At 36.6% G+C, this 20,135-nt stretch overlaps 1 protein-coding gene across 1 annotated transcript in view; it reads right to left on the bottom strand.

Moving 5' to 3' along the window:
• LOC134484322 (uncharacterized) overlaps positions 1-20,135 on the bottom strand; it is a 170,209-nt gene that overhangs the window by 128,459 nt on the left and 21,615 nt on the right. The gene's annotated exons all lie outside the window — the stretch shown is intronic.

Raw genomic sequence — 20,135 nt, 5'->3', positions numbered from 1 at the left:
AGTGTAAGTTTTGAATGTATTGGCAAGTGGTTGACTAAAATCCTAATACAACTTAAAAGCCAAATAAATGATTTCAGATAAGGAGATCCCTAATAGGTTGCCAAGCAGATTTAATTACATGTGTAATGCTATTGGATGAGTTTTCATCATGACCTTATCTGTTGTAGTTGTCATTCCCAATAGTTCTTTGTTTATGCTGGCAATTCACTAGTGTGAATACAAAATCATACCCTATCTTGCAGATCATTTGGCAACAGCCCCTTACTCTCATCCCATTTAAGTTCAAATTGTAAAAGCATATCACATATTCCTGGTCCATTTGAATCACTGAGAGGTTGTCCAGCTGATCAGACAGCCAGATATCATCAAAGCCTACCTCATGGAAGGGAGCAATAAACATTGCAAACTGAGAAAAAAGAAAGGAAAAAAAATGAGAAAACATAGAAACAGTTCTCTAGTTCAAGGCTGACTATTCAGATTGACTGGTGGTAAAAAGGAAACCAGTAAATCACACACATACACAAAGCCCAGGGTGGGTAAAGTAGTAAATTAGTAAGTAGTTGAATGCAAAATTGGAAGGTACACAGTGGATGTGTGTGCTGTTGATGTTGGGGAAAGCAAAAAGTAAGGGGAAGAAGAATACGCTACCCATAGTGGTTCGTTCCTGTAGGCTTTCACTTAGAATGCTGAGGCAGCAATGCAACAAGTTTGATGCTAGCCTGTGCAGTGTAGTAAGACCCTTTCAAGAAAAAATAAGTGATGGAAGCAGAAGAGGCAACCTGCCGTTAGGCTACAAAGCATTTGTTGGACAGGGGAACACTTGGTTGACTACAAAGCTCTTTTTTGACTATAAAAGACAGGAAGGGCCAGACAGTGGTGGCTCATGCCTTTAATCCCAAAACAGGGAGGAAGAGGCAGGCAAATCTCTGAATTGGTGGCCAGCCTTGTCTACAATGTGAGTTCTAGGACAGCCAGGGCTGCACAAAAAAACACTGTCTCCAGAAAAACACGGAGAGAAAAACAGGCAGGGAACATGATTACATCATCTGAGGCTTGTCACATTCTCTAGCTTAAATGACACTCTTAGAGCATTGGGTTTCAAGCCCAGGATCTTATGCATATGAGCATGGACTCTACTTGTTGACGGCCCCCCAGACTATATAATATTGATTTCACTAAAGTAATGGTAATAACTGTGTTTGCCTTATAATTTCCACAAAAATCACCTCTGACCACTATTCTGAAAATAATGATAAATCTGTTAAGCAACTAACTCATGCAATATATTCTCTTAGAGTTTATAGAATTGTATAGCTCAATTCTTATGACAATTCTCTTAAGGGGAGTAGGTTGAGACAGACCTCACTATGTAGTCCAGGCTGGCCTCTAACTTGAAATTCTCCTGCCTTTACTTACTAAGAGCCAGGATCATAGTGTGCAACACCACACTAAACTTTCTTATAACAATACCTAAGCTAGTCTTTGTTGTTCTCATTAACACAAACTCACCTTGACTTGTTCTCTATAAACCTGTTATAATTTTAAAAAAATCCTGGCATTGCAGAGCAGAACCAAACACTGGTGCAACCATCAGGAATAAACTTAAGTTGTGCAGGGAACCTGTTTGTGCCTGCATGGAGGAGAATGGATAGAGATAGCTTTTTACTTTATCCTCCTAGACTCCCTTGACTTAATATACAGAAGAAAATGAATAGGTAATAATGCATTCCTCTGACACTGTAGTAATTCTGAAAATGAGTTTAAATTCCTAGCTCTCTGGATGTATAGCTGTAATCATTTAGTAGACACATTCAACCTGGAAATCTATGGCAGGCCTCCCCTCAGATGTGGTTGGTTCTTTCTCTTTATTCTATAAGCATTTCTCTTCAGAAGGATAAATGACTATATAATATGAATCAGTCTTGAACATCATCTATAACAGATACTGTTTGAAGCTAGATATGGAAACAATAATAAGTTTGAGATACTGGTGTCTGGAGCTGATATATTTTGATTCCATTATCCTCTGCTTGTGTTGTTAACCACTGAACCCTCTCCAGGTCCCTTAAGTTCATGTCCATGCATACACAATTATACTCAAAAAAATTGGTAAAACCTGATCTGTGCCCAGGAAGTCATTGCACATGACTTTAGAGGCAGAGGCAGCAGATCTGGGTGAGTTCAAGTTTAGCCTGCTCTGTAGATCCAGCTCCAGGACAACCAGGGTCACACTGAAATACCCTGCCTTGAAAAATAACAACAACAGCAACAATAACAAAACAAAACAAGAAAATGGATCACTAATGATATAACTAAGGGCTCTATTTTAAAACTTTAGTTAGCTTACTAGAAGAATGAGGTAATGTTACTATTGGAAAGTCTGGTACTTCGTGCTATCTAATTGGATTCCTAGTTGGGGCAAATACAATGATAGGGTAGAGGACAAAAGCCTTACTTAAAATAAATAGAATGCACTATATTTGACACACTAACATTGCAGAAAGTACTTAAAGTTCTTAATTTTATTTTTTTGGGGGGGAGGGAAGGTAGCATAAGTCAATTACAAAGATTCCCATATAACTAGGAATATAAATGGTGAGCAAACTTTATTTTTAAGACCAAGTGTTTTTCAGTAAAAATGAAGGTAAAAAACAAGGGAAATAAGATTTTTATTTTAGGGCAAGTGTTTACAAAACATTTTCAATAAATAAAACGATGGTGAAAACATTCTGTTAATTCTCTGACATACATTTTAGGGAATAATTTTATCAGTGAAGTTCGAATAAAGAGGCCAACTGATTTTGTATTATCTATACCCAATAACACTTGTGTTTTAGTAATGATATTACAAAAGCAAAAAATCACTGCTTCAAGGAGGACTTTTACTAGTGTGTAAATCCTTGTTATACTTCACTCCACGCTATTCAACCAATCAGTCTAAATTTATCATCACACAGTTCAGACCCAGATACACATCCATTCAACAGGGATCATTCTATTCATCAGAGAAGGTAACCATGCATGAAATGATGGCTTCCTACTTAAAAAAAAAGGAATCACCGAAACACTGCACACAAAATATGCATCTATACCATCCTGCTATTGCAACATCAGCACTGTAAGCTTTCTGAATCTTCCAAAATCTCATTTAGAAATAAGTTTATAGAAAAGGTAGAGCGTTGGCTCATTAGTTATGTACTGCTGCTCTTATGGAGGAAGGGGCTGAGTTCCCATCACCCATGCTTGGTTCACCACTGTCTACAACTCAAGCTTCAGGGATCCGATACACTCATTTGGCTTTCATGAATACCAACCACACACTTGGTACCCATATATATATACATATATGTAGGCACTCACAGTTATTATTTAGACAAAAATAAACACTTCATAGGGATTTATAGTTATAGGTAATCCAAGAGAATACTGAGGTAAATGCAGTATAAAGTAACCTTGGTCTTCTGATCCTTCTACCATCAATTTCTAAGTAAGGGATTACAGAATGACACTCTGCCTGACTCTCTTTTCTTTAGAAAGAAAAAAAAAGTGCTATATATTACCACACTGGTTAATTAATTATAACATGTACAATCAATTAACTATCTGACTACCATGTTATAAATGTTCAAGGTTATCTCGTATCCAACAAAAGCGCTTACTCCTGAATCTGGGCACTATTCCCTTGTCCCAATGTGAATCCTGCCTCTAAAGCTGTGCAATCCAACAGTCCAGTGAGGCATTTGAGGAAGTTAATGCTAATGTACTATTTTCAAAATGTTATGCATGCCTTCTAGACTTACCAGAAGTTTAAACAGCCAAAATCTGGATTTATAGTTGAAAGCTTTTTGGGGGTTGATAGGAAAGAAGACCATACACCCATAAAGGGTAAGCGAATACACATATATAGGGATGATACTAATTGGAGCAAAGAAGCATGGCAGAAGGCTCAGGCACCATAATATGCCCAGGAATCCAGCAATCTGTAAAGCAGAGGGAAGACACAAGAGAGAAAGTTCCTTCTTACCATGACACAGAATATCCTTTAATAAACAAAGATATGAATAATGATGAACAGTTCAATAATCCTCTAGTGGGAGATGGACTTGAGCACTGATCAGTTTATTCATAAACACACCAGCAGTCAAGCACTCACAGTGGAGTAAATCCATGAGAGTCCCAGGGTGTCAGCCACTCTGTGAGGGTGCAGAACACTCAGGAGACTCCCAGTGAGCTGGCCATTCACTTAGCGAGGACATGTTCACAAGACTCTGTGCTTTAAAAGAGATGCTGATGAGACAAATTGTTTCTTTAATTAAGTTCAAAGATGAGGACATGATTTACTCCAGCTTGTCTCCAAACATATGTGTTGATGCCCAGTAGAAAAAGGAATTCAATCAGAAGATTATATAGAGCTGAAAGAAATGTATTGGTTAGTTATCTACCATGTTCCTTTTAATTATCTTTTCTCATCATTCTCTAAGACACAGACATAGAACAGAATGTTTATACAAAGACAATCTGTATTTAGATAATCTTAAGAGTCAATAAATATGCCTGTAGGCATATTTCTTCTGCCTCTTTACTCTGCAGAGTGCCATTAGAATAATTTCCATCAAACATTTTCATCATGTTATTCCATTGTTCTATATGTTTTTTTTAATTTTCATTTATTTTCTAAATTATTAGACAGCAGGGTTAAATGGCATTGAACAGTAAGACCAGACTTTGTTTTTGTTTGAGACATGCAGTCATGGCTATCCTGGAGCATGCTATGTAGACCAGGCTGGGTTCAAACACAGGTATTCCCTTTCTTCTGCCTCCTGTATGCTGGCATTAAATATGTGCCATGCCTAGTGTAAAACTAGTTTTGTCAATGGGAGCTTTCTATATGATACAACCTTTTCAACAATGCTTTCTCTGCCATTACACTAATTACGTTATCCTCTACTGCACAGATTTGTTGTAAAATGAAAAGATACAAAACACAAGGCAATGTGGGTATCTAAATGTCACATAATAATAGCTGACATCTATGGAATGTTTAATACGTAAGAGTTTAGTTTGTTCTTGGTACTTTTACATGTAAAATAGTTTAAATCCTTATAATAGTTTCATGAAATTAAATTACTCTGCCTATGTTGACTGAGAAAACAAGAGCACAGATATATTGAATAATTTGCTCTGGATTATTGAGCAAAATGTAGTATTTGGCCTGGCCTTGTACTTGAAGGTACCCATCTTCCTCTGCCTCCACTGTTGCAGTTGGCTGCAACTTTTATAGCTGTGAACGTAGCTGGTGCTCTCAAGTATTATGTTGCCTATATACCCATACAAACCACTCAGGACCACTATTGATCTACAGCTTCCTACAATTCTGATATTCAAACACCTTAGCTCTGCAAATTCAAGTTCTTAAAGACATCAACTCTCCAAGTTACTTTTCCCAAACCTACCCTGCACAACTCCCAGTAACAATCCAAATGCTTCTTATCTTTTTAAAAAGTGAGTTTTTCCCCAGCACCTACTGTGCTCCTCCATTTCATCTCAACCAAATTATACATACTTAAATAACTATTTACTGTTTATAAAAAATATTTAGTAAGTTAAAAATAACAGGTCAGAGAAATTGTTGCTTTGAAATCAAATATATAAATCAGATATCAAACCCTAGTAGGACAAATTATTTAATTTAGGATTTCTAGTTATCAGTTTCCTCTTGTTCAATGGAAATAGCATCTGTTCTCATACTGGTCTAAAAGAAAAATGCTTAAAATGATTAGTTATTAGGAAAATGCAAATTAAAAAACTAAGACAATGCCTCACATCAACTTGATGGACGTAACAGCACCCTCATACATTACTTGTAGAAATGGAAAGAGGTATAACCTCTACAGAAAAAAATTAAATTTTCTATAAAGTTAAACATACCCCAAGCCTACACACCTACCTGGGTTCCATTTCTCGCCCTATTAGAAGGGAAACAACTCGCTCACTTACGTCACCCGCACAGTGTTTTCTGATCACTACATGTGAGCCATATCAAGCACATGCCCTAAGCTCCGAATATAATAATACAAACAATGAAAAATATTAAGTTTAGAAGACCCAAAGAATCTATGAATGGACAAATGGATAAACAAACTGAGATATGTGGAATCTAGTACAGAATGATGCCACAATGTGAATGCATGTTGAGTACACACTAAGGGAAAAGGCCACAAGACTTCAGTCACATGGACTATCTATAGGAGGTACATCCATAAAGACAGAAAATGACAGTTGCTGTTGCCAGCTGGAGCAATATAAATTTGTGACTGGGCTTCATTCTAGGACGATAAAAGGTTTAGGTAGATTGTGAAACAACACTGACTTCTTATTGTAAAATAGTTAATTCTGAGGTCAAAGAAACAGCTTAAGCAAGCATGACAAAGTGAGTTTGCACCATATAAAAGCAGGCTTTGTCTTAGATACTTATAATTTAGTGCTGTATCATGAAGCCAGGCAGGCCTGGGAAGTTCCCTAACCATCAGCTGAGCAAAATGACCAGCCTCAAGTTCTCTGAGCCACCTGGCCCAAGGGAATATAGCAGGGATGAGAAAGACACCTGTTATCCACTTTTGACCTTTTTCATGTACACATGCTGTGTATACCTGTATACAGGAATCTGACTCACACACACACACACACACACACACAGAAAGAGAGAGAGAGAGAGAGAGAGAGAGAGAGAGAGAGAGAGAGAGAGAGTCTTCATCTTTTATACACTTCATTTCACTAAAAGAAATAATTACAGATGGGGAAAGTAATAAAATATTGAAGTTGACATTGCAGTTCCATCTTAAGTTTAATTGTTTTCACTGTCTACCACTCACGGATTTGCTCTAACATTCCAAAATTTCTAACTCTGTCTAGTCAACTTGACATAACCTAGAGTGACCTGGGAAGAGGTACCCCTATTGAGAATGTGCTTGTGACTGTGTCTCTGGGAGACTGTCTTGACTGATGACTGATGTGAGAGGGCCCCCAAAAAACTCAAGTATTTATGGAATAAACTGAGTTCATAGAGTTTCTATTTAAGAATAAGAATGCCACCTCTCTGAAGAATGGATCCATATAATAAAAGCTGCATACTGTTCCTTTCTAAACTCTCACGTAGTTTTAATTCTCAGTGAGACGATACTAACATTCATTAGCATCTCCTGGGCTAAGTGATGTTATGTGTTGCTTGCCGTGTGTAAATTTATTAATTTTCACAGTAGAAAAAACATTATTTTACAAGAGATAAATGAAGAAACAGATTTAAATCAAGTGCTTCATCTAAGGGCACAATAATTTAATTTCAGTCATCTGGTTCCAGAGCCTTCTGGACTTATGTAAATTATATGCAAATCACCACATGTCTGTTAACTCAAAACAAAAAGCAATGTCCCAAACAGAACTCTATTCTAAATCTTTTCATGATAGTCTTTGCTGCATTGCGTCCAGTTGCTGGATATGTTTTCTTTTGTTGTTCTGGATCCTTAATCACTGTTGAACCGCATAACAAAACAGTGCCTGCACTTTACATCCCTTTCCGGCAAGAGTAAGTAAGCACTGTCTTCTAAAACGAATAGTAAATCTTTTTGCAAGCTAAATCAAATAATGTGTATTTTTGGTGTTTGGCTTCTTTTGTTTATTTTTAAACGGTTCATTTCATGTTCTATAAATCTCACTTATATACTTTCATCTGTGTCCCTGTATGTGGCTACACTTCATTCCTTTCTCTTCTCCACACCATCCCATTGGGAAAAAAACATCTATCATGTTATTGAAAGAACTTTGGATAGTTCCAGTTTGGGGACATTAACATAGTACAGTTACTAATGTTCTCGAGTGCTTACTCGTAGATCTATGAGCTCATCTCTATTCCTAGAGCCGGATCATAGGTTGCTGCCCACAAACATAGGTTACCTCCGTTTTGGTAAATAGTGCCTAGCAGCACTCTGAAGTGCTATGCCTACCTTTCACTTCCAGCATTACTACTGAGATGTGCCACTATACAGGGAAACACAACTCCTGTACACACTCCACAATTTATGGCTATGTGAGAGGATTCTAAGATGCTAATGTTGGAGGCAACAAGGCACAAAATTATTTCTTTGTATTGTAGCCTCTTAGGTTGTACATTTATAAAAAATACATTAATTAAAATGATTGTAACAGTTTACATATACTACCAATTATTCTCAAAAAGGATTTCAACAATCAATAGTCCTACCATTAGTTTACAAGTGCTTATTTTACACCCTTATGTCTACTGCAAATGTTAAGTAGTAAGTGAAATCTGTCATAATTTGATTATTTCAAATTGAGCAAAGGTTAATAGAAGAAAAACTGAAAAGAAAAATATCTGTATAGAAAAAATTATTTTTATGAAATTAAAACTCTGGGATATGAGATTTTTTATGGCAAATTATTGAACACTTGGTCATGTCCCCTTGAGAGACCATAGCAATTTTTCTCATAATTTTTTATGTGAATGCTGAAAGAAAAAAATCGTGCTTGTACATGCGTTACGACTGCTGAGTTTCCCTCTGACACTCAACTTCTCAGTACCAGAGGGGAGATAAAAAAAAAAGACAGACAGCTGGCCTTATATGTTTACCCTCCCCCTCACCAATACACACAAAAATCAAACAAACAAAAAATGGTTGTGAGTTTAGAGTGTAATGCACAATATTAGATATATAAATTGCATGCATTAATAGTAAACTCAGAGTAGTACAGTCTATGTTTACTAAAATCTCAGCTTCTCAACTATGTTAAAAAATAAAAAGGAAACAAAACCCCCTTTCCCTTTAATTCACATGAAAAGAAAGAAATCGTTCCCTGATTTACTTCTTCCCTTACTTACTTAAACTCTTAAGTATTGACTTCTCCTTGTTTTTCAGTACTGGGGTCTGAACTCAGGAGTCCATTTGAGACAGGCAAGCATTCTGCTACTGAGCTACTCAACCCTCTCTTTCCTCTGTACCCCCAAACACTTTTTTTGTCTGATGACTCATGGGGGCCAAGGCTAGTTACTAGACACATAGAGGTGACGTGTGGGTTTACTGGGGAGATAGCACAGTGAGCAGAAAGCTTAAGGTGCAAGTGTGAGGATCTGAGTTTGAGTGCAAGGAATCCACATAAAAAGCAAGATTTTATAACATGATTCTATAATCCCTGTGCTCCAGCAACTGGATGGCAGAGTGAGATAGGGGAATCTTAGACACCAATAGGCCAGCTTGTCTGGCAGAGCCGAGGTAAACAATAGAGATACCCTGCATCAAAACAAGATGGAACAATGTCTGCCTTGGTCCTCTGATATTCTACCTGTGCAGGGGCTCACATTTACGTTTATGAAAAATACAAACACATCAGGTTTTAAGTTACTTACAGATGAACAAATAAAGATAAATTTATAGTAATCCTGTATATTTAAGGTACTGAGTTTATTGAATAAATGAGGAAACTACTGTAGAAAAGAAGAATTGTCCATATGACCAAAAGAACAACCCACCAATGGTGGAGCTGGAACTGAAAGTCAGGCAGAGTTCTGCTCTTTCCATGGCAACTTGGTAATCTGGTTGGTCGTGTGTTCTGTAGACGTTTCATGTATCCTAGACACGTAAACTATAATTATCCTATATGCACAGAAACAGGTTACAAAATTATCATAACTCTCAGCAATATTAAATTGTACAATTTGGGTACATAATACTTTTTAGCAACTTGTGGGAAGGAGAACCTTGAAGCTTTTGTTGTAATGGCTGACCTGTTTTTCGAGCTACAGAACTCTAATAATACAATGAAAACATACAGTCAATAGGAAAGTTCATGTAAAAGCCCTTGCAACTAGGTTTATAACTTTACGATATAAAATAGGCAATTCTGAAGAAAAAGCATCCAAGAAATAATAAAGTTCTATACATCACTTACATCACTTAATTTCAATTGGTTTTCTCTTCGATCCATTCAGACTTCTCCAATTACTGTTAAACTCCTATTATGCTCCATGTAGTATTCTAGTGCTTAGAGAAAACAGTCCAGGGATAAAGGTGTTTGGGACCAAGTCCAACTATTTCTTAAGTATTAGTGGCAAATAGAGACAGGAGTATGTGATGCACTGTCATGTCACAAGCATCTGAAAAAAATTAATATGTGCTAAAGGGACAGAAAAATAGAGAGGAGACCATTTTAGTGTAGTGTGATCACAGAATGCCTCACTGAAAATACAGCATTTAACAGAGATCTAAATGAAGGGAAAGAATAAGGCAAAGAGACACCCTTGGAAAGAGCTCCCTAAGCAACAGATGTGTTCAAAGACTAATGAATTCAACTGAGTGAATACGGCAAGAAATATAAGATAGGAAGTAACCAACAACTAAGGTACAACATCTTTGAACATACTGTTTACTTTGGAGGGGGAGGGAATGAAGAAAGGAGAACAGAAGAAAACCACCTTGCACAGACTTGTGGTTAGAAGAAGCTCACGGTAAATGCACATTGTAAACAAGAAACAACTCTTGAGACAAACATAGTAATAATGGATGGAGTGAAGCGTGATAAAATTCAAAGAATATGAAGACACAGTAATAAGATTTCTTCTTTGTGTAAGTGATAAAATATGAAGGATGTTGTTTGGAAACTAAGTGTTGGCCAAAGGTAAAGTATCATGTGTGCTGTCCCCAGCGAGTAGTGATACTAGTAGTAACAGTGAGCAAGTGACTCTATCACTGTGACAAAAGTGATGTGCCTTCCTACAGACCTGAAGGGTTCAATTTATCAAGGACTAAAATCTTTACAAACATGAGCCAAAAGCAATAAAAGCCATGACCTCTCAGGAAAACAACTGTGCCCTTCCCAAAACCTGGCTTTTGGAATAAAGAAAATAATGATATAAACTCTCTGACTTACAGGAACCATAACATGCAGGGATGTACAGATGCTTTTGAGAGGCTTCTGCTCCTAATTCCCTCATGGGGAAGGCTCAGACAAGGCTATCTCTTCAGCGAACCCACTCAACTACTACCCAAGAATGACTGAGCTTTCCCATTGTCTATATATTTCTTCCTCTTTTTATACCAAGACAGAATGCCAGCTTCCTTCTCCCTATGTCTGATCTCTTCATCCTATTTGTTCTCCTTCCCAAATGGCTGTTAACTCTGAATTGGAGACATATTAGTAAAAACTAGAGGTACTGAAAGAATATCGATGAGGCAGTTGCAGACACAACAACACTTTTGACATCACAGAAGAAGGTAGGGCTCTCCAGGATATAAGACATTTTTCAGAGAGGGCCTAATGATGATGTCACTGAGAACTGGCATAGCCTACCTGGGGAACAGTTTTCTTACATTGACCAGATTTGAGGGTGCCCTTTACAGGTATGTCTCCTGTGACACAGTGAAAACCTTTATACTACAACTCTATAAAAATAGAGATTTCTCTTTGCTTCATTAGTGATTACATGTTCGGAATGGAGAAAGTTAGTCAGGGGCTTAGCATAGGTAGAAAAGGTCTAGGAACATGGAGTGGAAGAGATTCTTCTGGATAATAATTCTATTCCCAGGCACATTCCTGTGACATACAGTTCAATATGATAGGTTTTCTCTGTATCCCAAAGGCCAGGATTTTCTGTGCAGATCTTTAATTGAATGAAAATTGTATTACATTTTCTTATTGTACATTCCTTGGTATATGTTCCCGTGTGAACTTAAAAATTCTGCTTTTCAATTCAATTTTTTCAATGATTTTGGCAACAAATGGGGGGCAGCTTTAGAGTGAATATAACAGTGTAAATATTGTGTACTCTCTTCAAATGGTTACCTCCAAAATCCTTATTTTTTTTCCTAAAATTACCGAACATCAGTAAACCAAAGGAAAACATAAACTATAGAATGCAGTTCTGTAGTCCCATTAGTTATCAGTTTCTAATCTCTATCTTCCTATATTCCCAAGGCCAGACTTGAGGGTTTTGGATGTTTTACCATCATTCTTTCTTCAGGCCAAACATAAGGTTCAGGAACAGGGGCAGGGAGAGGAATGAGTGATGTCCAGGTATACCTCAAATTTAATAGGTTCATAAGAACAGGAGGAAGTCTATTTGGCATTGTCATTTGTTGATTCTACATTCTTGAGCTAATTGCTCAGAATCCATCTTAAAATTCCACCTAACCTCATAATTTTAGAAGCCACCAAAGTGTTTATGTGTATGTATGTATGTATATATATATATATATATATATATATATATATATATATATATATACATACACACACACACACACACACACACAGAGTAACAAATCTAGATAAACTAGATGAACCTGATAGGTGCATTCTTCCAGGAACCAGATATAGACCTTTCCTGAGAGAAACAGCTATAGCATGCCAAATATAAAAGTGAATTCCAGTAGCAAACCAGTGAACTGAAAACGGAACTCTTGTGGGTAGATTTTGAGAAAGGATTACGAGGACTGAAGGGGCTTTCAACCCAATAATTACAAAGATGCCAACAAACAAGAGCTTTCTGGTATTAAACCAATGTTCAAAAACTGTACATGGACAGACCTATGGCTCCAACTGCATATGTAGCAAAGCATGGATTTTTAGGACACCAAAGGAAGGTGGTCATCCAAAGGTTTGACTACCAGTTAGTGGGAATGTCAAGGGGCAATAAATGTGGTTATAGAGGCATTGGATGGGGACTGCTTAGGGATCATATGGAAATGAAACTGAATAAAGACATTACATTTGAAATGATAATATATAAATATTGAAATAGAAATTGGGGATTTGTTCAGTGGTAGAGTACTTGCCTAGCAAGCGCAAAGCCCTGGCTTTGGTCCCCATCTCTGAAAAAAAGAAAAAAAAAGAAATATCCAATTACAAAGGCAAGAAATTTATTAAAATAAAAATGAAAGAAATAATACAAAAGAGAACTGCCTGCTAATCACAACTATTGACTCAGAAATCTAATGAGTCACTGTAGGGAATGGTAGTCAGCGTAATACTTGTGGAAAGAGTAAGTTGATGAAACATAGACTAGAAGCACTTCTTTCTCCTAGATATCAGTGTCAGACACAAACTGCACTCTATGAATCCAAAGCATGGAGGAGTTTACACTGAACTGAGGATAAAAACTTGTCTTTCCCTTTTTCCTTAAGATGTTTTACTATGGGGCAACAAAAATAAAAGTGATGAGCTCTCAGAAAAACAATGGATCCCTTCCCAAAAACTGGCTTTTGGAATAAAGAGATGAATGATATAAACTCTCTGACTTCCAGCAACCATAACAAGCAGGGAAGTCCAGATCTGAGAGGCACCTGGCTCCTGATTCCCATACGTGGAATTCTCAGATCAAGTCTATCTCTATAGTGAAACCTACTCAATGCCTACCCCGGACCCACTGACTTTCCCATTAACCATGCTTTTCTTCCTTTTTTATACCAAGACAGTATTCAAGCTTCCTTCTCTCCATCTCTCACTTTGTCATCCTCTGTGTTCTCCTTCCCAAATGGCTGTTTACTCTAAATTAGTGGCTAAATAGTAAATACTATTGGTACTGAAGGGATACCCAAGAGGCACTTGCAGACACAACAATACTTTTGACATCACAGAAGAAACTAGGTCTCTCCAGGGTACAAGAGATTTTTCAGGGAGGGCCCAATGATGATGCCACTGAGAACTGCAATAGCCTACCTACTAAACAGCTTTCTTACATTGAATAGATTTAAAGGCGCCCTTTCCAGGATGTCTCCTCTGACACAGTGAAAACCTTTATGTACTACATCTCTCTAAAACTAGAGACTTCTCTTTGCTTCATTATTGATTACATTTTCTGAATGGAGAAAGTCAGGCATTTGACATGGGTAGAAAATATCTAGGATCATGGAGTGGAGGAGATTCTTCTGGATAATATTTTTTCGCAGGTTGTTCCTGTGACATACAGTTCAATTTTCTACATTTTCTCTGTTTCCAAAAGGCCAGTATTTTCCTTACAGACCTTTAATTGCATGAATATATTATTACATTTTTTCATTGTACATTCCTTGCCAGGGGACTTTATATATATTCCTGAATGTGTACTCAAAAATTCTGTTTTCCAATTTAATTTTTGCAATGATGTAGGCAACCAAGGGGGCCCAGCTATAGTGTGAATATACCAGTGTATATATTGTGTACTACTTAAAATGACAAACTCTCAAATCCTTATTTTATCCAAAAATTACAAGACATTAGTAAAGAAAAGGAAAACATGGATTAAAGAATGTGGATTTGTAGCCATATTAGATATCCGTTCTCTAATATCTACCTTCCTGTGTTCCCAGGGACAGACTTGAGGATTTTGGATATTTAACCATGATTCTTTCTTGAGGCCAAACAGAAGATTCAGGAGGATGGGCATGGAGAGGAACGGGTAAGGTCCATTGAATCATCCACCTTATTGGTTTCATAATACCATGAGGGTGTATATTTGGCATTGTTATTTGTGGATTCAACATCTTTGGTCTAGTTTCCCAGAATTTGTAGGAGCCAGCAAAATGCATATATATATATATATATATATATATATATATATATATATATATATAATGATCAGCCACCAAATTTAGAAAATGCAAAGAAGTGTCACTGAGAGGAACAAGATATAATTCTTTCCTGAGAGACACAGCTAGAGCATGTCAAATATGGAAGTGAATGGTAGTGTTAGACAAGTGAATTGTAAACAAACCACTTTTTGGTAGATTTTAAGAAAGGATTACAAGAGCTGAAAGGGCTTTCATTAACATAAGAACAACAATGCCAGTGAAGCAGAGATTTCCGTTACTAAACAAATTTTCAAAGACTGTACATGGAAATACCTATGGCTACAACTGCATATGTAGCAGAGGATTGCCTTGTTTGGAACCAATGGAAGGAGAAGACCTTGCTCCAACCTACATTTGACTACTAGTTCAAGGGAATGTCAAGGGGCACTAAATGGGGTTATAGAAAATGGGAGGGTCTGGGTAGGGATGTTATGGCAGGAAACAGGGAAACAAATTAACATTTGAAATAAATATAAAATCAACAAATTTAAAAGAGCAATGAAATTTTCTAAGAATAAAAAAAATGAAAGAAGAACAAGAGAAGAAAATATCAAGCTAATCACACCTATTGACTCAGCAAACTAAAGGGTCACTGTCAGGCAATGATAGTCAGAGTAATACTAGTGGACAAACTGAGATGATGAAATCTCAAGTAAAAGCACTTCTCTCTCCCAAATAACAGTGTCAGACACAAGCTGCACTACAGGAATCCAAATCATCGAGGAGTTTCCTCTGAGCTAAGGACAAAATACTTGTCTTTCCCTTCTTCCTCAGGAATGTTTTCTTCTGGGGAAAACAAATAAAAACCATGCGCTCTAAGGAACAACTATGCCCTTCAAATAACCTGACTTTTGGAATAAAGATGTTAATGATATAAACTCTCTGACTTCTAGGAACCATAAGAAAAAGGGAAGACCAGATGCTTCTGAGAGGCTCCCTGCTCCTGATTCCCATATGTGGAAAGCTCAGATCAAGGCTATCTCTTCAGAACCCACTCAACTAATACCCAGGACTCACTGAGATTTCCCATGGACGATGAATTTTTTTTTATACCAAGACAGAAAGCCAACTTCCATCTCCCCATCTCTAATCTCTTAATCCTCCCTCTTCTCCTTCCCAAATTGTTGTTTATTCTGAATTATTGGCCAAATAGTAAACCCTAGATGTACTGAAGGAATATCCGTGAGAGTTGCTGTCATGCCAAAACTTGTTTCATCATCAAAGAACTTAGGACTCTCCAGGATAGAAGAGATTTTTCAGGGAGGGCCTAATGATGATGTCACTGAGAACTCCATGGTTTACCTGATAAACAGCTTTTCTTACATTGGCCATAATTGAGCGTGCCCTTTCCAGGAGTGTCTCATGTGACACAGTGGAAACCTTTATGTACTACATCTCTCTAAAGGTAGAGACTTCTCTTTGTTCATTATTGGTTACATGCTCTGAATGGAGAAAGTTAGTCAGGGGCTTGGCAGAGGTAGAAATGATCTAGGCACATACAGTGGAGGAGATTCTTATGGATAATAATTTTATTCCCAGTTCCATTCCTGTGACAAACTCTGCTATTTCCTATGTTTTCTCTATTTCCCAAAGGCCAGTATTTCCCCTATACTACTTTAATTGACTGAATATTTTATTACATTTGATTATTGTACATTCTATGATAGGGGACTTGTATATATTCCTGTATGTGTACTCAAAAATTGTATTTTCCAATTCAATTTTTGCAATGATTTTGGCATCAAAGGGGACCCAACTATAATGAATAAAACAGTTTAAATTTACTTCAAATGATAAACTTCCAAATACTTATATTTTCCAAAAATTCCAGATATCAGTAAAGCAAAGGACAGCATGGACTATAGACTGTGGTTCTCTAGTCCCATTAGATATCAGTAATCTAATATCTAAATTCCTCAGTTCCCAGGGACACAATTGAAGGTTTTGGATATATTTCCCTGATTCTTTTTTCAGGCCAAACATAACATTCAGGAGGATGGGCAGGGAGAGGAATGGATTGAGGTCTAGTGAAAACTCAACTTCAATACTTTCATAAGAACAGCAGAGAGTCTATTTGGCATTGTCATTTGTGGATTCTACATTCTTGACCTAGTTTCCTAGAATCCATGTTAAAAATCCACCTAACATCATACCTGTTGGAGCCACCAAAAGTGTGTGCATGCGTGTGTGTGTGTGTGTGTGTGTGTGTGTGTGTGTGTAATCAGACACCAAAACTAGATAATATTGATGAAGCTAAGAATCGCACACTGCCAGAAATCAGAGAATTTTCCCGAGAGTCACAGCTAGATCATGTCAAATTCAGAAGTGAATCCTAGTGGCAAACCAGTGAACTGTAAACTGACCACATGTTGGTATATTTTGTGAAAGAATAACAAAAGATGAAGGTGCTTTCAATACAATAAGAACAACTATGCCAACAAACGAGAGCTTTCTAGTACTAAACAATATTCGAAGGCTGTACATGGATAGACCTATGACTCCAACTGCATATGTAGCAGAGGATGGCTTCGTTGGGCACCAATGGAAGGAGAAGCCCTTCATCCAATCTAGGTTTGACTCCCCGTTCATGGAATGTCAAGCTGCAGTAAGGGAGGTTATATAATGAGGGTACTGTGGGTCTTACAAACAGGAATGTGGGAAAGGGAAAAAAACATTTGAAATGTAAATATAGAAACATTCAGTTTAAAAATAAGCAATAAAATTTGCTAAAAATAAAAAGTGAAAGAAATAAAAGGAAAACTGCAAGCTAATGTCACCAATTGTCTCAGAAATCTAAAGGGTCACTGTCAGGGAATGGGAGTCAGAGTAATACTAGTAGAAAGACTGACATCATGAAGTATCAACTAGAAGCATGATATCAGTATCAGACACAAGCTGCACTATAGGTTTGCCAAGCATGGAGGAGTTTCCTCTGAGCTGAGGACACAATACTTGTCTTTATCTCCTTCCATAGGACCTTTTGCTTCTGGGCAAAAAGAATAAAGGCATGAGCTATCATGAAAACAACTGTACACTTCCCAACACCTGGCCTTTGGAATAAATACATGAATGATATAAACGCTCTGACTTCAGGTACCATAACAACAGGGAAGTCCAGAATCTTCACAGAGACTCCCAGCTCCTGATTCCAATACGTGGAAGACTAAGAGCAAGGCTTCTCTTAAGCGAACCCCTCAGCCCCTACACAGGACTCTCTGAACTTTCCAACAGATGGCATACTTATTCTTTTTTTTTAAACCAAAACAGAAGGGCAGCTGCCTTCTCCCCATATCTGATCTCTTCATCCTTTTTGTTCAATCTCCCAAATGGCTGTTTACGCTGAATAAGTGGCTACAGAAGGAATAACCTTTAGGCCGTTGCTGTGATGACAACACTTGTTACATCACAGAAGAACTAGTGCTCTCTAGGATACAAGAGATTTTTCAGGGAGGGCCTATTGATGATGTCACAGAGAACTGCCATGGCCTGCCTGATGAACTTCTTTCTTTAATGGCCAGATTTAAGGGTGTCCCTTCAAGGAGTGTCTCCTGTGAAACAGTAGAAACCTTTATGAATGCATCTCTCTAAAACTAGAGACTTCTCTTAGTTTCATTAGTGTTTACCTGGTTTGAATGGAGAAACTTATTCAGGGGCTTGACATGGGTAGAAGAGATCTAGGATTATGGAAGGGAGGAGATTCATCTGGACAATAATTTTAATACAAAGTCCATTCGTGTGACAATCAGTTCAGTTTCCTAGGTTTTCTCTGTTTGCCAAAGGCCAGGATTATCCCTAGAGCCCTATTATTGAGGGAATATTGTATTTCATTTTCTTACTGTACATTCCTTGATAGGGCATATATATACATGAATGTGTACTCAAAAATTCTGTTTTCCAATTCAGTATTTTTGTAATGATTTTGACAACAATGGAGGCCAAGGTAGAGAGTGAATATAACAGTGTAAATACTCTGTACCTACTTCAAATGATAAACTACCAAATCCTTTTTTTATCCAAAAATTAACTGAGATCAGTAAAGCAAAGTAAAACATGGACCATAGAATGTAGTTCTGTAGTCCCATTAGATAACAATTCTCTAATATCTACCTTCTTGTGTTTCCAGGCACATACTTGAGGGATTTGGATGTTTACCATGATACATTCTTCGGGACAAACATAAGGTTCAGAAGGATGGTCAGTGAGAGGAATAGCTTGATGTCCCGCAAAACCTCAACTTCAACAGGTTCATAAGAACAATGAAGAGTCTATTTGGCATTATAATTTGTGGATTCCTCATTTTTGACCTACTTGCAAAGAATCCATGTTAAAATTCCACCTACCATCATAGCTGTAGGGGTCAACAAAATATATATATATATATATATATATATATATATATATATATATATATAGAGAGAGAGAGAGAGAGAGAAAGATAGGATAGATAGATATAGATATAGATACAGATATAGATATATGTAGATATAGATGATATAGATATATAGATATAGATAGATATAGATAGACATATATATATATATAGGTATAGATAAAGGTATAGATAGATAGATAGATAGATAGATAGATAGATAGATAGATAGATAGATCAGCCACCAAATTAGATAATATTGATGAACCTAATAAGGGCAACCTGCTAGGAACCAATATAGGTCTTTCTTGAGATACACAGCTATAGCATGTCAAATACAGAAGTGAATGCTTGTGGCGTAGCAGTGATACCGGCAACAAAGGAGGCCCAGCTATAGAGTGAATATAACAGTGAAAATATTCTGTACCTACTTCAAATGGGAAACACTCAAATTTTTATTTTATCCAAAAATTACCAAACATCAGTAAAGCAAAGGACAACATGGACAAGAGAATATGGTTCTGTAGTACCATTAGATGTCATTTTGCTAATATCTACCTTCTTGTGTTCCCAGGGACAGATTTGAGGGTTTTGGATGTTATACCATGGTTATTTCTTCAGATAAAACATAAGATTCAGGAGGTTGGATGTGGAGAGCAATGGCTTGAGGTCCAGAGACACCTCAACATTACTAGTTTCATAAGAACAGGAGGAAGTCTATTTGGAATTGTCATTTGTGGATTCTAAATAATTGAGGTAGTTCCAAAGAATCCATGTTAAAATTCCACCTAACCTCATGGCTGTATGTGCCACCAAAATATATACATATATTTTATATACTATATATTATATTATATTATATTATATTATTTATTAATATAATATATATTGATATATGATACAATATATTATAATATATTAATATATAATATCAATATGCAATATAATATCTATATGTAAAATATAATATAATATATAATAAATTATATATCAATATAGTATATTATATTATTATATATTATATATTATATTATATTTTACATATATTGTATATAATATATATATTATGTATTCATATATACATATATGCATATATACCTATATACCTATATACCTATACACATATATACATATATACATATACACATATA

Source organism: Rattus norvegicus, chromosome Y (assembly GCF_021556685.1).
Source record: "Rattus norvegicus strain SHRSP/BbbUtx chromosome Y, alternate assembly SHRSP_T2T, whole genome shotgun sequence".
NCBI classification, from domain to species: Eukaryota; Metazoa; Chordata; class Mammalia; order Rodentia; family Muridae; genus Rattus; species Rattus norvegicus.
The sequence above is the reverse complement of the archived record's forward strand: the minus strand, read 5'-3'. Positions and strand labels throughout refer to the sequence as shown.